Source organism: Nicotiana sylvestris, chromosome 6 (genome assembly GCF_000393655.2).
Source record: "Nicotiana sylvestris chromosome 6, ASM39365v2, whole genome shotgun sequence".
In the NCBI taxonomy this organism is placed as follows: domain Eukaryota; kingdom Viridiplantae; phylum Streptophyta; class Magnoliopsida; order Solanales; family Solanaceae; genus Nicotiana; species Nicotiana sylvestris.
Window position 1 is genome coordinate 151963190 of NC_091062.1, and position 21094 is coordinate 151984283.

Below are 21094 nucleotides of genomic sequence, written 5' to 3' on the forward strand. Positions count from 1 at the left end.
GGCTTCGTGCCGACTATTTGAATCCTTCGTGGACTTTTATCACTGTTTCCTCACTATTTTGACATACTACTTAAACTCAGTCCTATTGATTTACACTAATTTACAAACTCAACCACTTTTACTTGAATTTGAGACTTAAATGATCTTTCAAATGTTGTTTGGGCTGAGCACTACTGTTTTACTGATGCCCAAGGGGCTTGTGATGATTTCTGGAGTGATATAGCGCTTGGGCCGTAAGGGGCCCCTCTGGAGTCTGCACACCCACAACGCGGGTACCCATATGATTAAGAGTGAGCCCGAGGGGCTAATACTATGCTGAGTGACTGAGAGTGAGCCCGAGGGGCTGATACTATGCTGAGTGACTGAGAGTGAGCCCGAGGGGCTGATACTTTGCTGAGTGACTGAGAGTGAGCTCGAGAGGCTGATACTGTTCTGAGCAAGTTACATTGTGCCCAAGGGGCGCATTTCTACTTGTTATTTAAATGTCAAATTACCTATTTTACTTGGTTTTAAGGGATTCCTACTGATTTCTCACTGTTTCACTGCCTTAAATGATTTTTACTGCTTTAATATAGAATTATTTTGTGCCTTTACATGTTTCAAGCTTTCAGTCATTATTTATAATTATTACTCACTAGGTCAGAGTACTCACATTACTCCCTGCACCGTGTGTGCAGATTCAGGCATCGTAGAGTTCACACCTGAGCATTGATTCCTTCCAGACCAGGCAGCGATTTGGGGTTACGAGGTGGTTGTTGACGTCCACAGCCCCTTGTCTCCCCTATCCTCTATCATTTATGTTTTCTTCAGACTATTGTATCAGATTCCATACTTTGTAGACTTATAGCAGATTCAGTAGTAGCTCATGACTTGTGACACCCCGGTTTGGGTTGTGTCGGGATGGTTTCCCTTTTGTTATTATCGCTGTTTTTGCAATTATGGCTATATTAATCATGTTTTAGACTTGTTTATGTTAATTAATTGTTAAAATAGTGTTTCATTTGTTTTGGCTGGCTTTGTCTTCACGAGAGGCGCCATCATGACCGGGTTCGGGAATTGGGTCATAACAAGTTGGTATTAGAGCCTAGGTTACATAGGTCTCATGAGTCTTGAGCAGGTTTAGTAGAGTCTCGCGGATCGGTACGGAGACGTCTGTATTTATCCTCGAGAGGCTGCAAAACCTTTAGGAAAACATCACATTCTTGAATTCTTATCGTGTGTCCTTGATTCAGCTTGAAAAGTAACTCTTGAAATTCCTTCCACACGTTCGCATGCGCGCATGAGCACTCAGTATCAGATGTGCCTTGATGGCTTGTGATATCCTGATCGAGGGGCGATATGTGATCTCTGTGAGTTTGATGTGAGGCCAGTCTGGGGGACTTGAGGCCGGATTTTTGCCTATGGCTTGAGCACCAAGGTGCTGATTGTGTGAGCAAGTGTTTTGAACTTATATGTTCGGTATCGTCCCTATTAGTGGGAGTGACGGTTGGATAACTATGTGATGGGTATGTTAGTACTGCGAGATGTATCTATATGACTTGGAAGTGATGAGGAAGGTCTGTTGGAGGATAGAAGAACTATTAGGTGCTTGATTTTAATCTTGATTCAAGGTGCAACCCCGAGTTATGGGCATATGAAGGATCTTTTAATGTTTCCCAGTTGAGAGTGAAATAGATTTCATGTTGCGGTATAAGTTCAGACTCAAGGAGACTAAGTAACTGCGTACGGTTTGTGACGGTGGAAGGTATACAGAAATGTTAATTGAAGGCAAAGTAGGTGGGTTATCTCCTACGAAGAATTCTAGGGTTGTGTGACCCTTATGTGACTGTTAGAAGATCTCATGTGCAAGTGGAATGTAAGTGTTGAAATTTGAATTTTGGGTTGCTTGAGAGAGGGGGATTAATTGTTGCGAGAATGAGTGCGATATTTTCCGAAGATTTAAAGTACTAGATGATCTGTATTTTCACACGCTTGCAAAGGATCTGAGTTTAATCTCACTATGGTATTGTGGCATCAATAGAGTATAAGTGTTATGAGTTATTAAGTGTATTTTGATCCATGGCTTCGAGCCAAGTGGGGGAGTTTGCTGTGAGTGGTTGATTGCATGGTTAGGTGCTATGTTGGTTCCGGTTTGAGGCGTGCGAGTGAATCAGTTATGGCTTGCGGAAATTGAGACAGAGGTTGGCTCGAGTAAAGGAATTTTTTTTGACAAAGGTTATATTATGCTTCATAGGGTAATAAAACCACGGGATGTCTTAAGTTGTGGTTGGTAAAGATTGCTCGGTGCATAGAGCAGAAAGTTGCTTAGTTGTATTGGGATGAGGATTTCATTCTGCTGTGTCGGAGTGCTAATGAGGCACGGGTGGTTCTATTCTTTGGGTCAAGTAAATTGCAGTTTGAATAAGAGTGAATGACTCTCGAGAAATGTTCAAATGTGTTCAAGATTCTACAGGGAGCAATCAGGTATTTAGAGTTGTATATGCAGTTAGAAACTAAGTTTTCATTGGAAGAGGTCAAGACTTGTGGTATTTCTATGTTACTTATGGGATTCTATGTATCAATATCAGGAAAGTAAAGGTAACAGAGTTAGATTCGTAGGAAGCTCTTCAGAGCAAAGTATTCTGGGATGTGGTGTTTTTAGGAGTATTTAAGAGAGTATTCAGCGGCTTATGGGTCTTAGATAGTGTGGTTTTATGCTTGGGTCTCGTGTGTTAAGCCTGGGTTGAGGCATTGTGGTGCTACAACAAGAGGGAATATCCAGTTGAAGATGAATCAGAAGGAAATTTTGATAGATGGAGTAGCTTGATAGTAGACCGGACCGGTAGGGTAAAGATATGATTAATTCTTTGTGTGTGTTCGAGGTAATGGGTTGTTGCGGGTATTTTGCAGCAATGCTCTTATGTTTTGATGGCTTGCTTAAATTGGTCGAGTTAGAAGGATTCAATCTTGGCAGGTCTGATTTGTGCAAAGGGGACTCGGAGAGTTCTTGATGGTTTTTACCGCGGTTTGGAGATGTATATTTTCTATGGGCATGCGGAGCAGGGGATGTATAGTGATTTTTCTTCTAGATGGGACTGATGGAAAGTTCTTGACTAGTTGAGTGCATAGATGTCTGTGGCTTGGAAGGGAGATGAAGTTCTCATGTTATCCTAGGATGGTATGGTATATGCGATATGTTGTGCGGATCGAGATTTGCGTGTGTAAGGTTACGGTTCAGTTCTAAAAGGAAGTTCATGAAACTCTTAGGCAGCGGGTAGCCTCAGATGATTAAGGAAATGTTATTGCCAATCATAAGTGATTTGACGAGAATATATGTTTCAGGAAAGGCAATGTGATTAAGTTGATGGCACTTTTGTAGTATTGCAACACTTTCTGGCTAGATCAGCTGCTGACATTCGAGTTTGCTTGGGGGCACAGGGGAATATTTGAATATCTCTCGTGGAGTGATTTGGTATTTGAGGTGTGGTATGTGTTCGCACGACGAAATTGGGATCATGTATGATGATTCGTATGCTATATGGAGTTGGAGACTGGGAGTCCTCATGTTCAGACTATGTTGCGGTCGTAAGTCGCATATGTCGGCACTGTGTAGTGACTATCGGGGTTTGGAGACCCGAGCAGATCTTTTGTTGCTTGGTATGTTAGATTTGGAAAGTGATATTGGGTTTAGACTGGTTGTCTCCGTGTTGTGTCATTCTGGACTATTGCGCTAAGGCGATGCTGTTGACTATGCCGAAAAATGCTACGGATTGAGTGGCGATGTTTGGCGGATTATGTTCCATTGGAGGAATTTTTTTACATGCCAAAGACCCAGCGGACGACTGGGAAGGATTTGTCTTTCTTATTTGGGCTCTTGTGACGAGTGTCAGTTCTGAGGCTCATTATGTTGATTCAGTTCCGGTGGTGAGGGACTTTTCGGATGTGTTTCTTATGGTCGGGCATGGCGCCGGGCAAGGTTGTTGATTTCGGTATTGATTTGGTGCCGGGCACCATATCGTATGGCACCGACAAGAGTTATAGTAGTGGAAGGAACAACTTCAGGATTTCCTTGATAAAGAGTTCATTGGTGGGCCGATGTGGATGTGTGTTCTAACTTGAGTCGGCTTGGTTTGCTCCGAATTGCATTATTGAGGGATGTGTCAATTCGACTGTTAATGAGCTTATTAGTAATTTGGGGAGGTCTATGAATTACCTTTCTGTGTTTCAAGATGTATGATTTGTTGGTTATGGGCACATATGGTGCGGTTTTATTGGGGTTCATAGTCGAAGTCGAGCGGGAAGAGTAATTGGGTGTTGCTCGGTGAATGGCGTATCGGATATGACCTTGTGGGTTAGATTCGGGTGTTCTATTTCTATGATGTGAGACGAGTCCTCAGTCTTGTGTTGTGGTGGTACGGGTGAGCTTGAGGTACAACTTCTTCATTGAGTCATTTTCATAATTGAGTATGTTAGGACCGTTGATTATTGGCGCGCGTATTATGCCAGTTGTGGCTTAGGCCTCTATTGATGCGTCATGTCACTAGAGTGATGTGTTGGATTAGAGGAGATCGTTGGGATCATTAATAAATACGAACAGATTCGATTTCAGCATGTTGGGAGGATAATGTCGAGGTTCGGCTCGGAAATTTGCTATGGTATTTGCCAAAGGAGAAGTGGCTACATGAATAGTCGATCTCAGAAATGGTTATGGTTCAGTGCGTATTTCATTTATTGTTGGTAGTATATGAAAGTGTTGGAATGAGACTTTAGTTGATAAGAGGTTTTCTACCAGTATTCAATTATTGTGGGCAGTTGCTGTGAATAGAAGTTATCGCTATGAGTGTTTGAGTTATGTGGTATATTATGGGATTGCTCCCGCGGTTGCAGGCATGGGTTATTACAGCTGGTTCGGGTCTATTTAGAGTATAGGCATGAGGTTTTGATCGTATTGATGGTTTCAGAAGTGGAAATGTGGTTTTATGGCTTATGGGCCAGATTGGATTGTGCTATTTCAGTTGCAATGTGTTATCGGACCTATATGAGATAGGGTGACGTGGGATCACCCCCGGGTATATGCATGGTAAAGTTATTCAGCTACGGGTTGGCTTTTAGGACAACTGTAGGCACGTTCGAGGACGAACCTGTGTTTAAGTGTAGGAGGATGTAACGACCCGATCAGTCGTTTCGAGCTTTTGCACTTTGATCGCCAGTTCTCGGGCATGACTTGCCCCGTATGATGTATTATGACTGATGTAAATCGTTGATTTTGGTTTTCACGAAAATCGGTATGAATTCGAAAGAACAGTCTTAGTTGAAGCTTTGAATTTGAAAGGTTTGACCAAGAGTTGGCTTATTTGTATATGAGCTCGGATCAGAATTTTTATGATTTGGTTTGCTTTGTTGGGTGATTTATGACTTAGGAGTGTGATCGGAATTGGTTTTGGAGGTCCGGAGTAGAAATAGGCTTGAATTGGCAAAGTTAGTATTTTGGCGATTTCTGGTTGATAGGTGAGATTTTGAGCCGAGGGTCGGAAAGGAATTCCGAGAGTTGCTGTAGCTTAGTTATGTCATTTGTGATGTGTGTGCAAAATTCCAGGTCATTCGGACGTGGTTTGGTTGGGTTTTTGATCGAAAGCGTATTTTAGAAGTTTTTAGAAAACTTAGGCTTGAATTCGATGTGAATTTATGGATTTGATATAGTTTGAAGTGTTTTGATGATTGGAACAAGTTTGAATAAGGTATTGGGTCATGTTCGTGCTTTTGGTTGAGGCCCCGAGGGCCTCGGGGTGATTTCGGACGGTTGGCGGGGAAATTGGAATTTGTGTTGCACCTTTAGATTTCCTGCTTCTGGTATTTCTGCATCTGCGGTTTGTGGACCGCAGATGCGGCGCCGCAGATGTGGGTGTATCATCGCAGAAGCGAAAATGGGTCAGGCGAGCTGGACCGCAGAAGTGGCTAAAGGGATTGCATCTGCGGAAGCGCAGATGCGGAAGTGGTTCGCAGATGCGGCTTAGGCCGGTTTAATGAACTCCACAGAAGCGGATGTGTTGACCGCATATGCGGTATCGCAAAAACGGATTTTGGACCGCAGATGCGGTCATGTCTGGGCAGAATGTATATATGACTTCCTTCGCGATTTTTGAAGGGTTTAACCATTTTTGCACTCGGAATTGGGAGCTTTGGGCGATTTTGAAGAGAGGAATCAAAGAGACTTCATTGAGGTAAGGATTTTGAACTTAAAACACATTCATATAGTAGAATTTCATGAATTTAGGACTGTAACTAATGGGTTTAAAGGGGCTAAAAATGGAGGATTAGGGCTTGAGTTTAAGAGGCCTTTAATGGAGGATTTGAGGGGTCATTTGAACTCCGATTTTGATGTTGTTGATATGTATAAACTCGTGGAAGGATAAGGAACCCGTTGATGTAAAAATTTCTGAGTTTCGAGAAGTGGGACCGAGGCTCGGGTTTTGCCAATTTCGGGATTTTTTATATTTTTAAATTGTTTTCGATTGGGTATTGTTCCCTTAGCCTATTGTGACGTATTCGTTGTGGTTTTGGTCAGATTCGACGCGTGAGGAGGCTGATTTGAGAGGCAAGGGCATAACGAGCTAGAGTTTTGGCCTGCTTGAGGTGAGTAATGATTGTAAATAATGTCCTGAGGGTTTGAAACCCCGGATTGCAGAACATAGTGCTATATTGAGGTGAGACACGCGCTTACTGGCGGGCGCGGGGTCGTTTACTATTGGGGATTGTGACTTGGTCCATCCCCATTGATGTTTTTACCGTGTATTTGATTGAGACTTAATTGTTATCATCATGACTTGGGCTTATTGCCATATTTGGGCTTCGTGCTGACTATTTGAATCCTTCGTGGACTTTTATCACTGTTTCCTCACTATTTTGACATACTACTTGAACTCAGTCCTATTGATTTACACTGCTTTACAAACTCAGCCACTTTTACTTGAATTTGAGACTTAAATGATCTTTCAAATGTTGTTTGGGATGAGCACTACTATTTTACTGATGCCCAAGGGGCTTGTGATGATTTCTGGACTGAGTGAGGCTGAGGGCCATATGTGAGGACATGCTGAGTGATATGAGATACTTTCTATGCCACGAGGTGGCTTGAGTGATGTGAGGCCGAGTGCCGAGTGATGTTGCCACGAGGTGGCTTGATATAGCGCTTGGGCCATAAGGGGCCCCTCCGGAGTCTGCACACCCACAGTGAGCACGGGTACCCATATGATTGAGAGTGAGCCCGAGGGGCTGATACTATGCTGAGTGACTAAGAGTGAGCCCGAGGGACTGATACTATGCTGAGTGACTGAGAGTGAGCCCGAGGGGCTGATACTGTTCTGAGCAAGTTACACTGTGCCCGAGGGGTGGATTTCTACTTGTTATTTAAATGTCAAATTACCTGTTTTACTTGGTTTTAAGGGATTCCTACTGATTTCTCACTGTTTCACTGCCTTAAATGATTTTTACTGCTTTAATATAGAATTACTTTGTGCCTTTACGTGTTTCATGCTTTCAGTCATTATTTATAATTATTACTCACTGGGTCGGAGTACTCACATTACTCCTTGCACCATGTGTGCAGATTCAAGCATAGCAGAGTCCGCACCTGAGCACTGATTCCTTCCAGACCAGGCAACGATTTGGGGTACGAGGTCGTTGTTGACGTCCGCAGCCCCTTGTCTCTCCTATCCTCTATCATTTATGTTTTCTTCAGACTATTGTATCGGATTCCATACTTCGTAGACTTATAGCAGATTCTGTAGTAGCTCATGACTTGTGACACCCCGGTTTGGGCTATGTCGGGATGGTTTCCCTTTTGTTATTATCGCTGTTTCCGCAATGATGGCTATATTAATCATGTTTTAGACTTGTTTATGTTAATTAATTGTTAAAAGAGGTATTTCGTTTATTTTGGCTGGCCTTGTCTTCACGAGAGGCGCCATCATGACCGGGTTCGGGAATTGAGTCGTGACACTGAGAGAAAACGTAAATAGATATTTAAATTCAATAAGAATAAAGAAAACCAAATGAGATGTCTAGATTTGATCCTCGAGTTGGGTCACCCTCGAATCAAACAAGTATTTTACTGAATAATATGAAGATAATGGCAAAGTATTGAGACTTAAGAAGATAGTGTATTGCTTTATGTGACGTGTATATGATGGTTCTTTACAAATGATCAGCCCCTTCATACAGTAGGGGAGTCCTACTCTCGGTAGAATTCTTAATATAGTAAGAAATCCCATGATTGGCTAATTAATCGGCCTCTTCTTGATACGTGCCGAGATTTGTGCCGTGATCCTCGCCCGATTGCAAATATTTCATCTTTACGTTACTCGACCCAGTAAGCTATCCTCGATCTCCATCTTACTCGGTCCCGATCTTGGTCGTTCTCGATTTTGGTCGGTCTCGATCTTAATCAGTCTCAGGGTCTTGAGTTTGACAACCTAACTCTACACCACAGTTTGATATAAATCAAATCCGATCCTCGACTAATCATGCTTCAGCCCCGATCAGTTGCACAAAAAGGGAAAGCTCGATTTTGACCGTATACAATAGTAATTTTATGAATTTAGTTGAGATTTGAATAATCCGAAGTGTATAAAAATACTTTTAATTCTTTATTTAAGGGATAAAAATTGAGGTCACAAGATGATAAAAATTTGAAAAGATATTGACTTACCCTCGATTAAAACATAATACCCACTCTGACATGATAGTTTAGACTTATTTTTTAAATTATATAGCATTAAAAGATATATTACAAGTAGAAGATAAGACTCTAATCGATATACTTAATAAGATAACAAGACTTGATTTTTTTGTCAAATGCCGATATACCTTATAGAATAATATTACTATAACAATTACATTCGGGGAGAAAGGGTTTGTATAGGATCTACAATGTCTTACGAGAAGCTAAACGGATCGGATAAGCAATATTATCAGTTGAAAAATAATTATTAATATAATTCGATTATAAGAAAATTATTAATAATTTTGTATCTAAAAAGATTAGGAAAATAAACTTCAAATAATATATAAAAAATATTTTAAAAAAATTAAGGCCTCTCCTCCAAATTTTGCTTTAGGCCACCAACTATGTTGAACCTCCCCCCTGCTTTGATTAAATAGTTTATTCTCTTTGTTTTCTTTTGTATGATAATATTTGATAGGAGAGCACGGAGACCGAGAATTAGAGTAGAAGATTAGCAGATAGTCGAGCGATTTCTCTTTTGTCTATGGGAGGATGTGGTCTAGTTTAGAGTACCTTTGATGTTCCCTCTTATTATTATTATTATTATTATTATTATTATTATTATTATTATTATTATTATTATTATTATTATTGTTATTATTATTATTATTATTATCATTATTATTATTATCATTATTATTATTGCACTGTTGTTTCCTTTGCTTTGGTTATCTTACTATTTTTGCTACCAATATTTTTCTTCTCTTTTGTATTTTCATCATAATGTCTTTACTCTTGTATTTTTTAAACATGTATTTGAAAATATTTTTCTTAAACCGAGAGTCTGTCAGAAACAGTCTCTCTACCTTATACAAGATAAATCTAAGATCTGCATACACTCTACTCTCCCTAGACTCTATTTGTGAGATCACACTGGATATGCCATTATTTTTTTTTTGGAATTTTTAACTCCTATAGCAAATGTTGATACCTTATTTATTTTAAATAAATACCCTTTTAAAAAAATATATTACATAGCTACCTTTTGATTTTTATAGCCAAATATCTATTTATGGCCACCTCCTACCCTTAAGCCATAAAATACGCTTTGTATTATTTTTCTTTCTCATTCTTTCAGATTTTTCTCCACCCTTTCTCTCTCAACACCAGACTTTCTCCATGAATACAACCATGATTATCCACTGATTAATCTCCATTGTCTCGCAAAATTTTCAACAGAAATGTCACGACCCGAATTCCCCACCATCTGGAGTCGTGATGGCGCCTACTGTCGGAACTAGGCAAGCCAACCTTAACATACCTTTTCAACTAATTTTCAACAAGATAATAATAAAGAGAATAAATTCAAGCGGAAGCCTTAATTTAATATTAAATGAACGAAAGTGCGGAAAAATTAACATCATCCTCTACCCAAGGTTTAGTGTCACAGTACTCACAGACTACTATAAGATACTACAAATAAGAGTTTGAAAGAAAATACATAAGGAGTGTGCTTCGATACAATGAAAACAAACAGAAATAAAATAGATGAGACTCAGGGCCCACGCACGCCAGCGAACTACCTAGGAGTCTCTGGACTGAAGGCACGCTCCCAATCTACTGCTACTGCAGTCCGTAAGCTACTCCCGAATCTGTGCACAAAAAGGGCACAGAAGTGTAGCATTAGCACAACCGACCCCATGTGCTGGTAAGTGCCTGGCCTAACCCCGACGAGGTAGTGACGAGGCTAGACCGGACCTACCTCAAATAACCTGTACAGATATATGTGCAACAATGGAAAGATATACAGAATTTAAACAGATAATAGAGAGGGGACATGCTGTGGGGTGTAACAATTTAGATATAAGACCAACGAACAGAGAGATGGAAACTGAATAATTAGCATCTATGAAAGAGAGCAAGTGAATCAACAACTGCACGGCACCAACCTTCTTTCTTTTACTCTCAATTCTCACCAAAACTGTCAAATATAGTGCACGACATCACCCTTCATGCTCAAAGAATTAGAGACATGGCATGGAAAGACCCTTCGTGCATAATTATCAAAACATGGCACGGAAAGACCCTTCGTGCATAATCGCTCTTCCTCACCCAATCATCAGTCACAACCAATCGGGGAAAGGGAATATACAACAAGATTAAACATCCCGGCAAGGGAGAACAAATCAACAATAGGTCCCGGCAAGGGAAAAATACCACACTTCCTTCTTTAACTCATCTGCTTCTCAACTATCATTTCATAATTATATTAACAAGTAATTAGCTCAACTGTTTCACATCTTTCGAATTTAAAAGCAACTACGATTCACGGTCATGCTAGACTCCGGTGCATAGATAACCGTCACCATGCCTATACACCGTACTCCACAGTTAACACGTAGCAAATAACATCCAAATCCTAATCCCTCAAGCCAAAGTTAGAACAAACACTTACCTCGAATGCTCCAAACTCAACTCACGCTTCTAGTATAGCTTTACCTCTTGATTCCACCACCAATCCGCTCGAATCTAGTCATAAGTTACTTAATCACATTAATAATTACTAAATGAATCATCCCCAATGCATGAAAATAGATTTTTCAAGGTTTTTCCCAAAAAGGTCAAAAATACCCCCGGACCCACGTGGTCGAAACTCGAGGTTCGGACCAAAACCCGGTTACCCATTCCCCCATGAATCCAAATATATGATTTGTTTTTAAATCGGACCCCAAATTGAGGTCCAACTTCTCAATTTGTAGAAAACCTAGGTTCTACCCAAAACACCCAATTTTCCCCATGAAAATCTTTGATTTGAAGTTGAAATTATGTTAAAAGATGTTAAGGGATAAAGAAATTAAGTTAGAAATCACTTACCAATCGTTTTGGAGAAGAAAAGTTGTTTGGAAAATCGCCTCTTAGGTTTTGGGTTTTTGAAAAGTGAAAAATGACTAAGATTTCCGAATTTGTATACCTTTCTGAGGACCTGGCACGGACCGCACAAAAATGTGTTGCGGCCGCGCCGAGTTGGAGAAAAATTGGGGCTACTCTGAACCCTTCCAGCGCGGACCGCAGTGTTTTGGTGCGCGACCGCGTTGGTTGACCTGGAACCCTAGCCCTCAGACTCATCCACGCGGACCGCACAAAAATGCATCGCGGCCGCGCGGCTCCAGCGCGGACCGCGCGGAAATGACCGCGGCCGCGCTGGTGTCTGCAACACCTGAACCTGCATTTTCTTAAGTCCAATACCTCCCGGGCCCCATTCAAAACTCACCCGAGCCCTCGGGGCTCCAAAACAAACATGCACACAACCTTAAAAACATCTTACGGACTTACTCGTGCGATCAAATCGCCAAAATAACATCATATACATAGGATCAAGCCTCAAACACATGATTTTCTTTCTTCAACTTTCATAACTCAAATTCTCCATTTTTAGTCCGAAACACGTCATATGACGTCCGTTTTTAGCCAAACTTTACAGATAGTGCTTAACACATATTTAAGACTTGTACCGGGCGTCGGAACCAAAATACGAGCCCGATACCTATATTTTCTAACTCCTTTTCATTTCAAATTTTCATATCAAATTTCAGAAAAACAATTTCTTTCAAAAATTCATTTCTCGGGCTTGGGACCTCAGAATTTGATTCCGGGCACACGCCCAAGTCCCATATTTTTCTACGGACCCTCCGGGACCGTCGAATCACAGGTCCGGGTCCGTTTACCCAAAATGTTGACCGAAGTCAACATTATGCATATTAATACCAAAATTCATCAAATGTTTCACATAATTTACATATTCTAACATAAAAACTTTCCGGCTACGCACCCGAACTGTGCACGCCAATCGAGGCAACTAAAAGCGAGGTTTTCAAGGCCTCGAAAGCGTGGAACATGGAAGAACTACGGTGATAACCCTTCGGGTCGTCACATTCTCCACCTCTAAAACAACCGTTCGTCCTCGAACGGACAAAAGAAAGAAGTACTTGAGTCGGGAAATAAATGAGGGTAACGGCTCCGCATATCGGACTCGGACTCCCAGGTCGATGCCTCAGGAGGCTGACCTCTCCACTGAACACGCACCGAAGGAAAACTCTTCGACCTCAACTGTCGAACCTGCCGGTCTAGAATAGCCACCGGCTCCTCCTCATATGACAGATCCTTGTCCAATTGGACAGTGCTGAAATCTAACACGTGCGATGGATCTCCGCGATACTTCCGGAGCATAGATACATGAAACACGGGATGCACAACTGACAAGCTAGGTGGCAAGGCAAGTCTATAAGCCACCTCTCCCACACGATCAAGAATCTCAAATGGACCGATGAACCTAGGGCTGAGCTTGCCCTTCTTCCCAAATCTCATCACGCCCTTCATAGGCGATACACGGAGCAATACCCGCTCACCAACCATGAAAGCAACATCTCTGACCTTGCGGTCTGCATAACTCTTCTGTCTGGAATGAGCTGTACGAAGTCTATCCTGAATAATCCTGACCTTGTCCAAGGCTTCCTGAACCAGATCCGTACCCAATAATCGAGCCTCTCCCGGCTTAAACCATCCAACTGGAGACCGACATCGCCTACCATACAACGCCTCGTACAGAGCCATCTGAATGCTGGAATGGTAGCTGTTGTTGTAGGCGAACTCTGCTAAAGGCAAAAACTGGTCCCACGAGCCTCCAAAATCAATGACACAGGCTCGGAGCATGTCCTCAAGAATCTGAATAGTCCTCTCGGACTGACCGCCCGTCTGGGGATGAAATGATGTACTCAACTCAACCTGGGTGCCCAACTCTCGCTGAACCGCTCTCCAGAAAGGCGAGGTAAACTGCGTACCCCGATCTAAAATGATAGATAGTGGCACCCCATGAAGGCGAACAATCTCCCTGATATAAATCCCGGCTAACCTTTCGGACGAATAGGTGGCTGCAACAAGAACAAAATGCGCTGACTTGGTCAGCCTATCAACAATGACCCAAACTGCATCAAACTTTTTCCGAGTCATCGGAAGTCCAGTAACGAAATCCATCGTAATCCTCTCCCACTTTCACTCGGGAAGTGCAATCCTCTGAGATAGACCACCAGGTCTTTGATGCTCGTACTTAACCTGCTGACAATTCAAACACCGATCCACATGCGCAACGATGTCTTTCTTCATCTTACGCCACTAATAGTGCTACCTCAGATCCTGATACATCTTCGCCGCGCCCGGGTGAATAGAATACCGAGAACTGTGGGCCTCTGCTAAGATCAACTCTCAAATCCCATCAACATTGGGCACACAAACTCGCCCCTGCAATCTCAATACACCATCATCATCTAAGGTTACTTTCTTGGCACCTCCACGCTGCACCGTGTCTCTCAAGACACACAAATGGGGATCCTCAAACTGCCGCTCGTGGATACGCTCTAATAGTGAGTAACGAGCAACCGTTCAAGCTAACACTCTGATAGGCTCAGAAAGATCCAACCTTACAAGATGATTGGCAAGGCCTGAATATCCAAAGCAAGCGATCTCTGGCTGACTGGAATATAAGCAAGACTACCCATGCTGGCGGACTTCCTGCTTAATGCATCGGCCACCACATTGGCCTTCCCCGGGTGGTATAAGATAGTAACATCATAATCCTTTAGCAACTCTAACCACCTCCTCTACCTCAAATTCAACTCTTTCTGCTTGAACAGATACTGAAGACTCTTGTGATCAGTGTAAACCTCACACGTCATGCCATATAAGTAATGCCTCCAGATCTTCAAGGCATGAACAATGGCTGCCAACTCGAGATCATGAACCGGGTAATTCTTCTCATGGATCTTCAACTGCCTCGAAGCATAGGCAATGACTTTGCCTTCCTGCATCAACACTGCACCAAGCCCAATACGAGTCGCATCACAATAGACCGTATATGGCCCTGAACCTGTGGGCAAAATCAATACCGGTGCCGTAGTCAGAGCCATCTTGAGCTTCTGAAAGCTCGCCTCACACTCGTCCGACCACCTGAACTGGACACCCTTCTGGGTCAATCTGGTCATAGGGGCTGCAATGGATGAAAACCCCTCCACGAACCGACGGTAGTAACCTGCCAACCCCAGGAAACTCCGAATATCCATAGCTGAAGCTGGTCGAGTCCAGTTCTTGACTGCCTCTATCTTCTTCGGATCTACCTGAATACCTGCTGCTGATACGACATGACCCAGGAATGCGACCGAACTCAACCAAAACTCACACTTTGAGAACTTAGCATACAACTGACTATCCTTTAGGGTCTGAAGGACCACTTTGAGGTGCTGCTCATGCTCCTCCTGACTGCGGGAGTATATAAGAATATCGTCAATGAAGACTATCACGAACAAGTCCAAATAAGGTCTGAACACTCAGTTCATCAACTCTATGAACGCTGCTGGGGCATTAGTCAATCCGAATGACATGACCAAAAACTCATAGTGCCCATACCGAGTGCGATATGCTGTCTTAGGGACATCAGACGCCCTAATCCTCAGCTGGTGGTAGCCAGATCTCAAATCTATCTTTGAAAACACCCTCGCACCCTGAAGCTGGTCGAACAAATCGTCAATCCGCGGCAGTGGATACTTGTTCTTTATCATCACCTTGTTCAACTGCCGGTAATCAATGCACATCCTCATCAATCCATCCTTTTTCTTCACGAACAACACTGGTGCACCCCAAGGTGATACACTGGGTCTAATGAAACCCTTATCAAGCAAGTCTTGAAGCTGATCTTTCAACTCTGGCGGGGCCATGCGATATGGCGGAATGGAAATAGGCTGAGTGCCCAAAGCCAGATCAATACAGAAATCAATATCCCTGTCGGGCGGCATACCCGGCAGGTCTGAAGGGAAAACCTTGGGGAATTCCCGAACAATAGGAACAGAGTCAATTGATGGAACCTCTACGCTAGAGTCGCGAACATACGCTAGATATGCTAGACACCCCTTCTCGACCATACGTCGAGCCTTGACATACGAAATAACACTACGGGTGGCATGGCCTGGGGTCCCTCTCCACTTAAGTTGGGGCAAATCTGGCAAGGCCAAGGTCACGGTCTTGGCGTGACAATCCAGAATAGCATGATACGGGGACAACCAGTCTATCCCCAATATAGTGTCAAAGTCCACCATATCTAAAAGCAATAAGTCGACACGGGTCTCAAGACCGTCAAATACCACCACACATGAACGATGCACTTGGTCGACCACTATAGATTCACCAACCGGTGTGGACACATATATAGGAATACCCAAAGCCTCACTAGGCATGATAAAATAGGGTGCAAAATAGGACGACACATAAGAATACATAGATCCCGGGTCAATAACACAGAAGCACCCCCACCACAGACCAGAATAGTACCTGTAATCACAGCATCTGATGACTCGGCCTCTGGCCTGGCCGGCAAAACATAACAACGGGGCTGACCCCCACCTCCCTGAACTGTGTCTCTGGGGCGATCGGCTGCTGGCTGACCCCTGCCTCTGGCGGTCCGAGCTCCACCTTTACGGTCTCTCCCTTCACCCCTATGATCCCTACCCCCGTCTCTAGCTGGCTGGGCATCCTGTGGATCACCTACTGCCTGAATCGTAGGGCGAGGACCCTGCTGCTGAGAACTACTCAAGGCTCTAGGGCAAAACCTAACAATGTGACTCGGGTCACCACAACCATAACATGCCCTCGGCTGCTGGGGCTGCTGGCCCTGTCGACCTGTATGTCCTCCCCTGAAGCTCTGAAGTGGCGGAGCACTGATGGGGGCTGGTGGTGCGCTGAAGGTCTGCTGACCCGAATAATACTACTGAGGACCACCACCGCCTGGAGTACCATGAGAAACCTGAAGTTCCGACTGGAAGGGCCTCTGAGAGTGGCCTCAGTCATATGAATCCCTACATCCAGATGAGGTACCACTAAATCTACCGGAATAACGGGGCCTCTTATCAGACCCATGACCACCTCCTTGAGCAAGTGCCATCTCTATCCGGCGGGCACCATCTGCCGCCTCCTGAAATGAAATCTCACCACCGGCACTCATGGCCATCTGAACACAGATCGGCTGAGCCAACCCATCAACAAACCTCCGCACCCTCTCTCTCTCGGTGGGGAGTATCACAATGGCATGACGAGCGAGATCAATGAACCGGGTCTCATACTGGGTGACCATCATAGGACCCTGTTGGAGACGCTCAAACTGCCTGCGAAGAGCATCTCGCTGAGTAATTGGAAGAAACTTCCCCAGAAATAACTCTGAAAACTGATCCTAGGTCAATGATGGCGACCCTGCTGGCCTGGCTAAACAGAAATCCCTCCACCAAGTCTTGGCGGATCCTGCCAGGCAAAAAGTGGCGAAGTCGACCCCATTGGTCTCTACAATGCCCATAGTCCGTAGAACCTCATGACAGCTGAATATGAAATCCTGAGCATCCTCTGAGGGGGTGCCACTATATGTGGTTGTGAAGAGCTTGGTGAAACGATCAAGCCTCCACAAAGCATCCGCAGACATAGCCGCACCATCACTGGACTGAGCCGCAATACCTGGCTGGGCTGCCACAGCTGGCTGAACTGCCGGAACCTGAGCCTGAGGAGCTACCGACTTTGGAGTACGAGTATCGGGAGTCTGAACTCCTCCCCCAGCCTGAGATGTGGCTGAAGCTACGAGAAGCAAACCCGCCCTAGAAATGCCCTCCATAAAGCCTACCAGTCGGACCAAAGCATCCTGAAGCACTGGAGTGGCTATGAAACCCTCTGGGACCTGAGCTGGGCCCACTGGAACAGCTGGGGCCGGAACCGCCTCCTCAAAATCGACCTGAGGCTCCGTCGTTGGAAATGCTGCTCGGGGCTGAACTCTACCCCGGCCTCGGCCTCTGGCACGGCCTCGACCTCGCCCTCTGCCCCTAATAGGGGCTGCTACTGGGGGCTCAGGCTGTTGCGCGGTAGAAGAGGAAGCACGTGTCCTCGCCATCTGCGAAAGAACAGAGTGGAAAGACAATCAGTACTTGAGAAACAGAATCACACGACAAGAATGAACAAGGTGAAGTTTTCCTAACTCAGTAGCCTCTGCGGGATAAATACAGACATCTCCATACCGATCCCTCAAACTCTACTGAGCTTATCCGTGAGTTGTGAGACCTAAGTAACCTAAGGCTCTGATACCAACTTGTCACGACCCGAATTCCCCACCATCGGGAGTCGTGATGGTGCCCACTATCGGAACTAGGCAAGCCAACCTTAACATACCTTTTCAACTAATTTTCAACAAGATAATAATAAAAATAATAAATTCAAGCGGAAGCCTTAATTTAATATTAAATGAACGAAAGTGCGGAAAAATTAACATCATCCTCTACCCAAGATTTAGTGTCACAATACTCACGGACTACTATAAGATACTACAAATAAGAGTTTGAAAGAAAATACATAAGGAGTCTACTTCGATACAATGAAAACAAACAGAAATAAAATAGATGAGACTTAGGGCCCACGCATGCCAGCGAACTACCTAGGAGTCTCTTGACTGAAGGCGCGCTCCCAATCAACTGCTACTGCGGTCCGTAAGCTACTCCCGAATCTGTGCACAAAAAGGGCACAGAAGTGTAGCATCAGCACAACCGACCCCATGTGCTGGTAAGTGTCTGGCCTAACCCCGGCGAGGTAGTGAAGAGGCTAGACCGGACCTACCTCAAATAACCTATACAGATATATGTGCAACAACGGAAAGATATACAGAATTTAAACAGATAATAGGGAGGGGACATGCTGTGGGGTGTAACAATTTAGATATAAGACCAACGAACAGAGAGATGGAAACTGAATAATTAGCATCTATGAAAGAGAGCAAGTGAATCAACAACTGCACGGCACCAACCTTCGTGCTTTTACTCTCAATTCTCACCAAAACTGTCAAATATAGTGCACGACATCATCCTTCGTGCTCAAATAAATAGAGACATGGCACGGAAAGACCCTTCGTGCATAATTATCAAAACATGGCACGGAAAGACCCTTCGTGCATAATCGCTCTTTCTCACCCAATCATCAGTCATAACCAATCGGGAAAAGGGAATATACAACAAGATTAAACATCCCGGCAAGGGAGAACAAATCAACAGTAGGTCCCGGCAAGGGAAAAATACCACACTTCCTTCTTTAACTCATCTGCTTCTCAACTATCACTTCATAATTATATTAGCAAGTAATTAACTCAACTGTTTCACATCTTTCGAATTTAAAAGTAACTACGACTCACGGTCATGCTAGACTCCGGTGCATAGATAACCGTCACCATGCCTATACACCGTACTCCACAATTAACACGTAGCAAATAACATCTAAATCCTAATCCCTCAAGCCAAAGTTAGAACAAACACTTACCTCGAATGCTCCAAACTCAACTCACGCTTCTAGTATAGCTTTACCTCTTGATTCCACCACCAATCCGCTCGAATCTAGTCATAAGTTACTTAATCACATTAATAATTACTAAATGAATCATCCCCAATGCATGAAAATAGATTTTTCAAGGTTTTTCCCAAAAAGGTCAAAAATACCCCCGGACCCACGTGGTCGAAACTCGAGGTTCGGACCAAAACCCGGTTACCCATTCCCCCATGAATCCAAATATATGATTTGTTTTTAAATCGGACCCCAAATTGAGGTCCAACTTCTCAATTTGTAGAAAACCTAGGTTCTACCCAAAACACCCAATTTTCCCCATGAAAATCTTTGATTTGAAGTTGAAATTATGTTAAAAGATGTTAAGGGATAAAGAAATTAAGTTAGAAATCACTTACCAATCGTTTTGGAGAAGAAAAGTTGTTTGGAAAATCGCCTCTTAGGTTTTGGGTTTTTGAAAAGTGAAAAATGACTGAGATTTCCGAACTTGTATACCTTTTTGAGAACCTGGCGCGGACCGCACAAAAATGTGTTGCGGCCGCGCCGAGTGAGAGAAAAATTGGGGCTTCTCTGAACTCTTCCAGCGCGGACCGCACTGTTTTGGTGCGCGGCCGCGCTGGTTGACCTGGAACCCTAGCCCTCAGACTCAGCCACGCGGACCGCACAAAAATGCATCGCGGCCGCGCGGCTCTTGCGCGGACCGCGCGGAAATGACCGCGGCCACGCTGGTGTCTGAAACACCTGAACCTGCATTTTCTTATGTCCAAGACCTCCCGGGCCCCATTCAAAACTCACCCGAGCCCTCGGGGCTCCAAACCAAACATGCACACAACCTTAAAAATATCTTACGGACTTACTCGTGCGATCAAATCGCCAAAATAACATCATATACATAGGATCAAGCCTCAAACACATGATTTTCTTTCTTCAACTTTCATAACTCAAATTCTCCATTTTTAGTCCGAAACACGTCATATGACGTCCGTTTTTAGCCAAACTTTACAGATAGTGCTTAACACATATTTAAGACTTGTACCGGGCGTCGGAACCAAAATACGAGCCCGATACCTATATTTTCTAACTCCTTTTCATTTCAAATTTTCATATCAAATTTCAGAAAAACAATTTCTTTCAAAAATTCATTTCTCGGGCTTGGGACCTCAGAATTTGATTCCGGGCACACGCCCAAGTCCCATATTTTTCTACGGATCCTCCGGGACCGTCGAATCACAGGTTCGGGTCCGTTTACCCAAAATGTTGACCGAAGTCAACATTATGCATATTAATACCAAAATTCATCAAATGTTTCACATAATTCACATATTCTAACATAAAAACTTTTCGGCTATGCGCCCGAACTACGCACGCCAATCGAGGCAACTAAAAGTGAGGTTTTCAAGGCCTCGAAAGCACGGAACAAGGAAGAACTACGGTGATGACCCTTCGGGTCGTCACAAGAAATAACTTCAGCTCCAATCCCATCGCCGGGGAGAAGAGTGATGTCGTAGCTTTTGGTGGGTGAGGCCGCGAAACAGCGAAGAGTACCCCATTTAGCGGTGTGTTTGGGCAGCGTTTTTGAATGAAATTGGAGTTGGTTGAGAGGTGTTGCAGTAATTGTAACGAAGCCGCCATTGTTGAGACTCTGAAGCAGAAAGCTTTCGAAGTGATGATTTTGGGTGGAAGTCGAATCGGTTCCGTTATTTAGAGAAATTTTATCGCGGCCCTCTTGACGAGACGACATTAGGGTTGTTCTTGAACAAAGATAACAGAGTTTGGGGCCGAGCAACTTGAAGATTCTGTTAATATTTTTTCAATGTATTTCAATATATCTCGATGAATTCTATGTATTTCATTATATTCATTGTTTTCTTTTTTTCATTGTATTTCAATGTATCTCGCTGTATTCCATGTATTTCATTGTATTCACTGTGTCGCTATTCCTTCAATGTATTCATATATTTTTTAATTAATGTAATTTATGTATTTTATGTA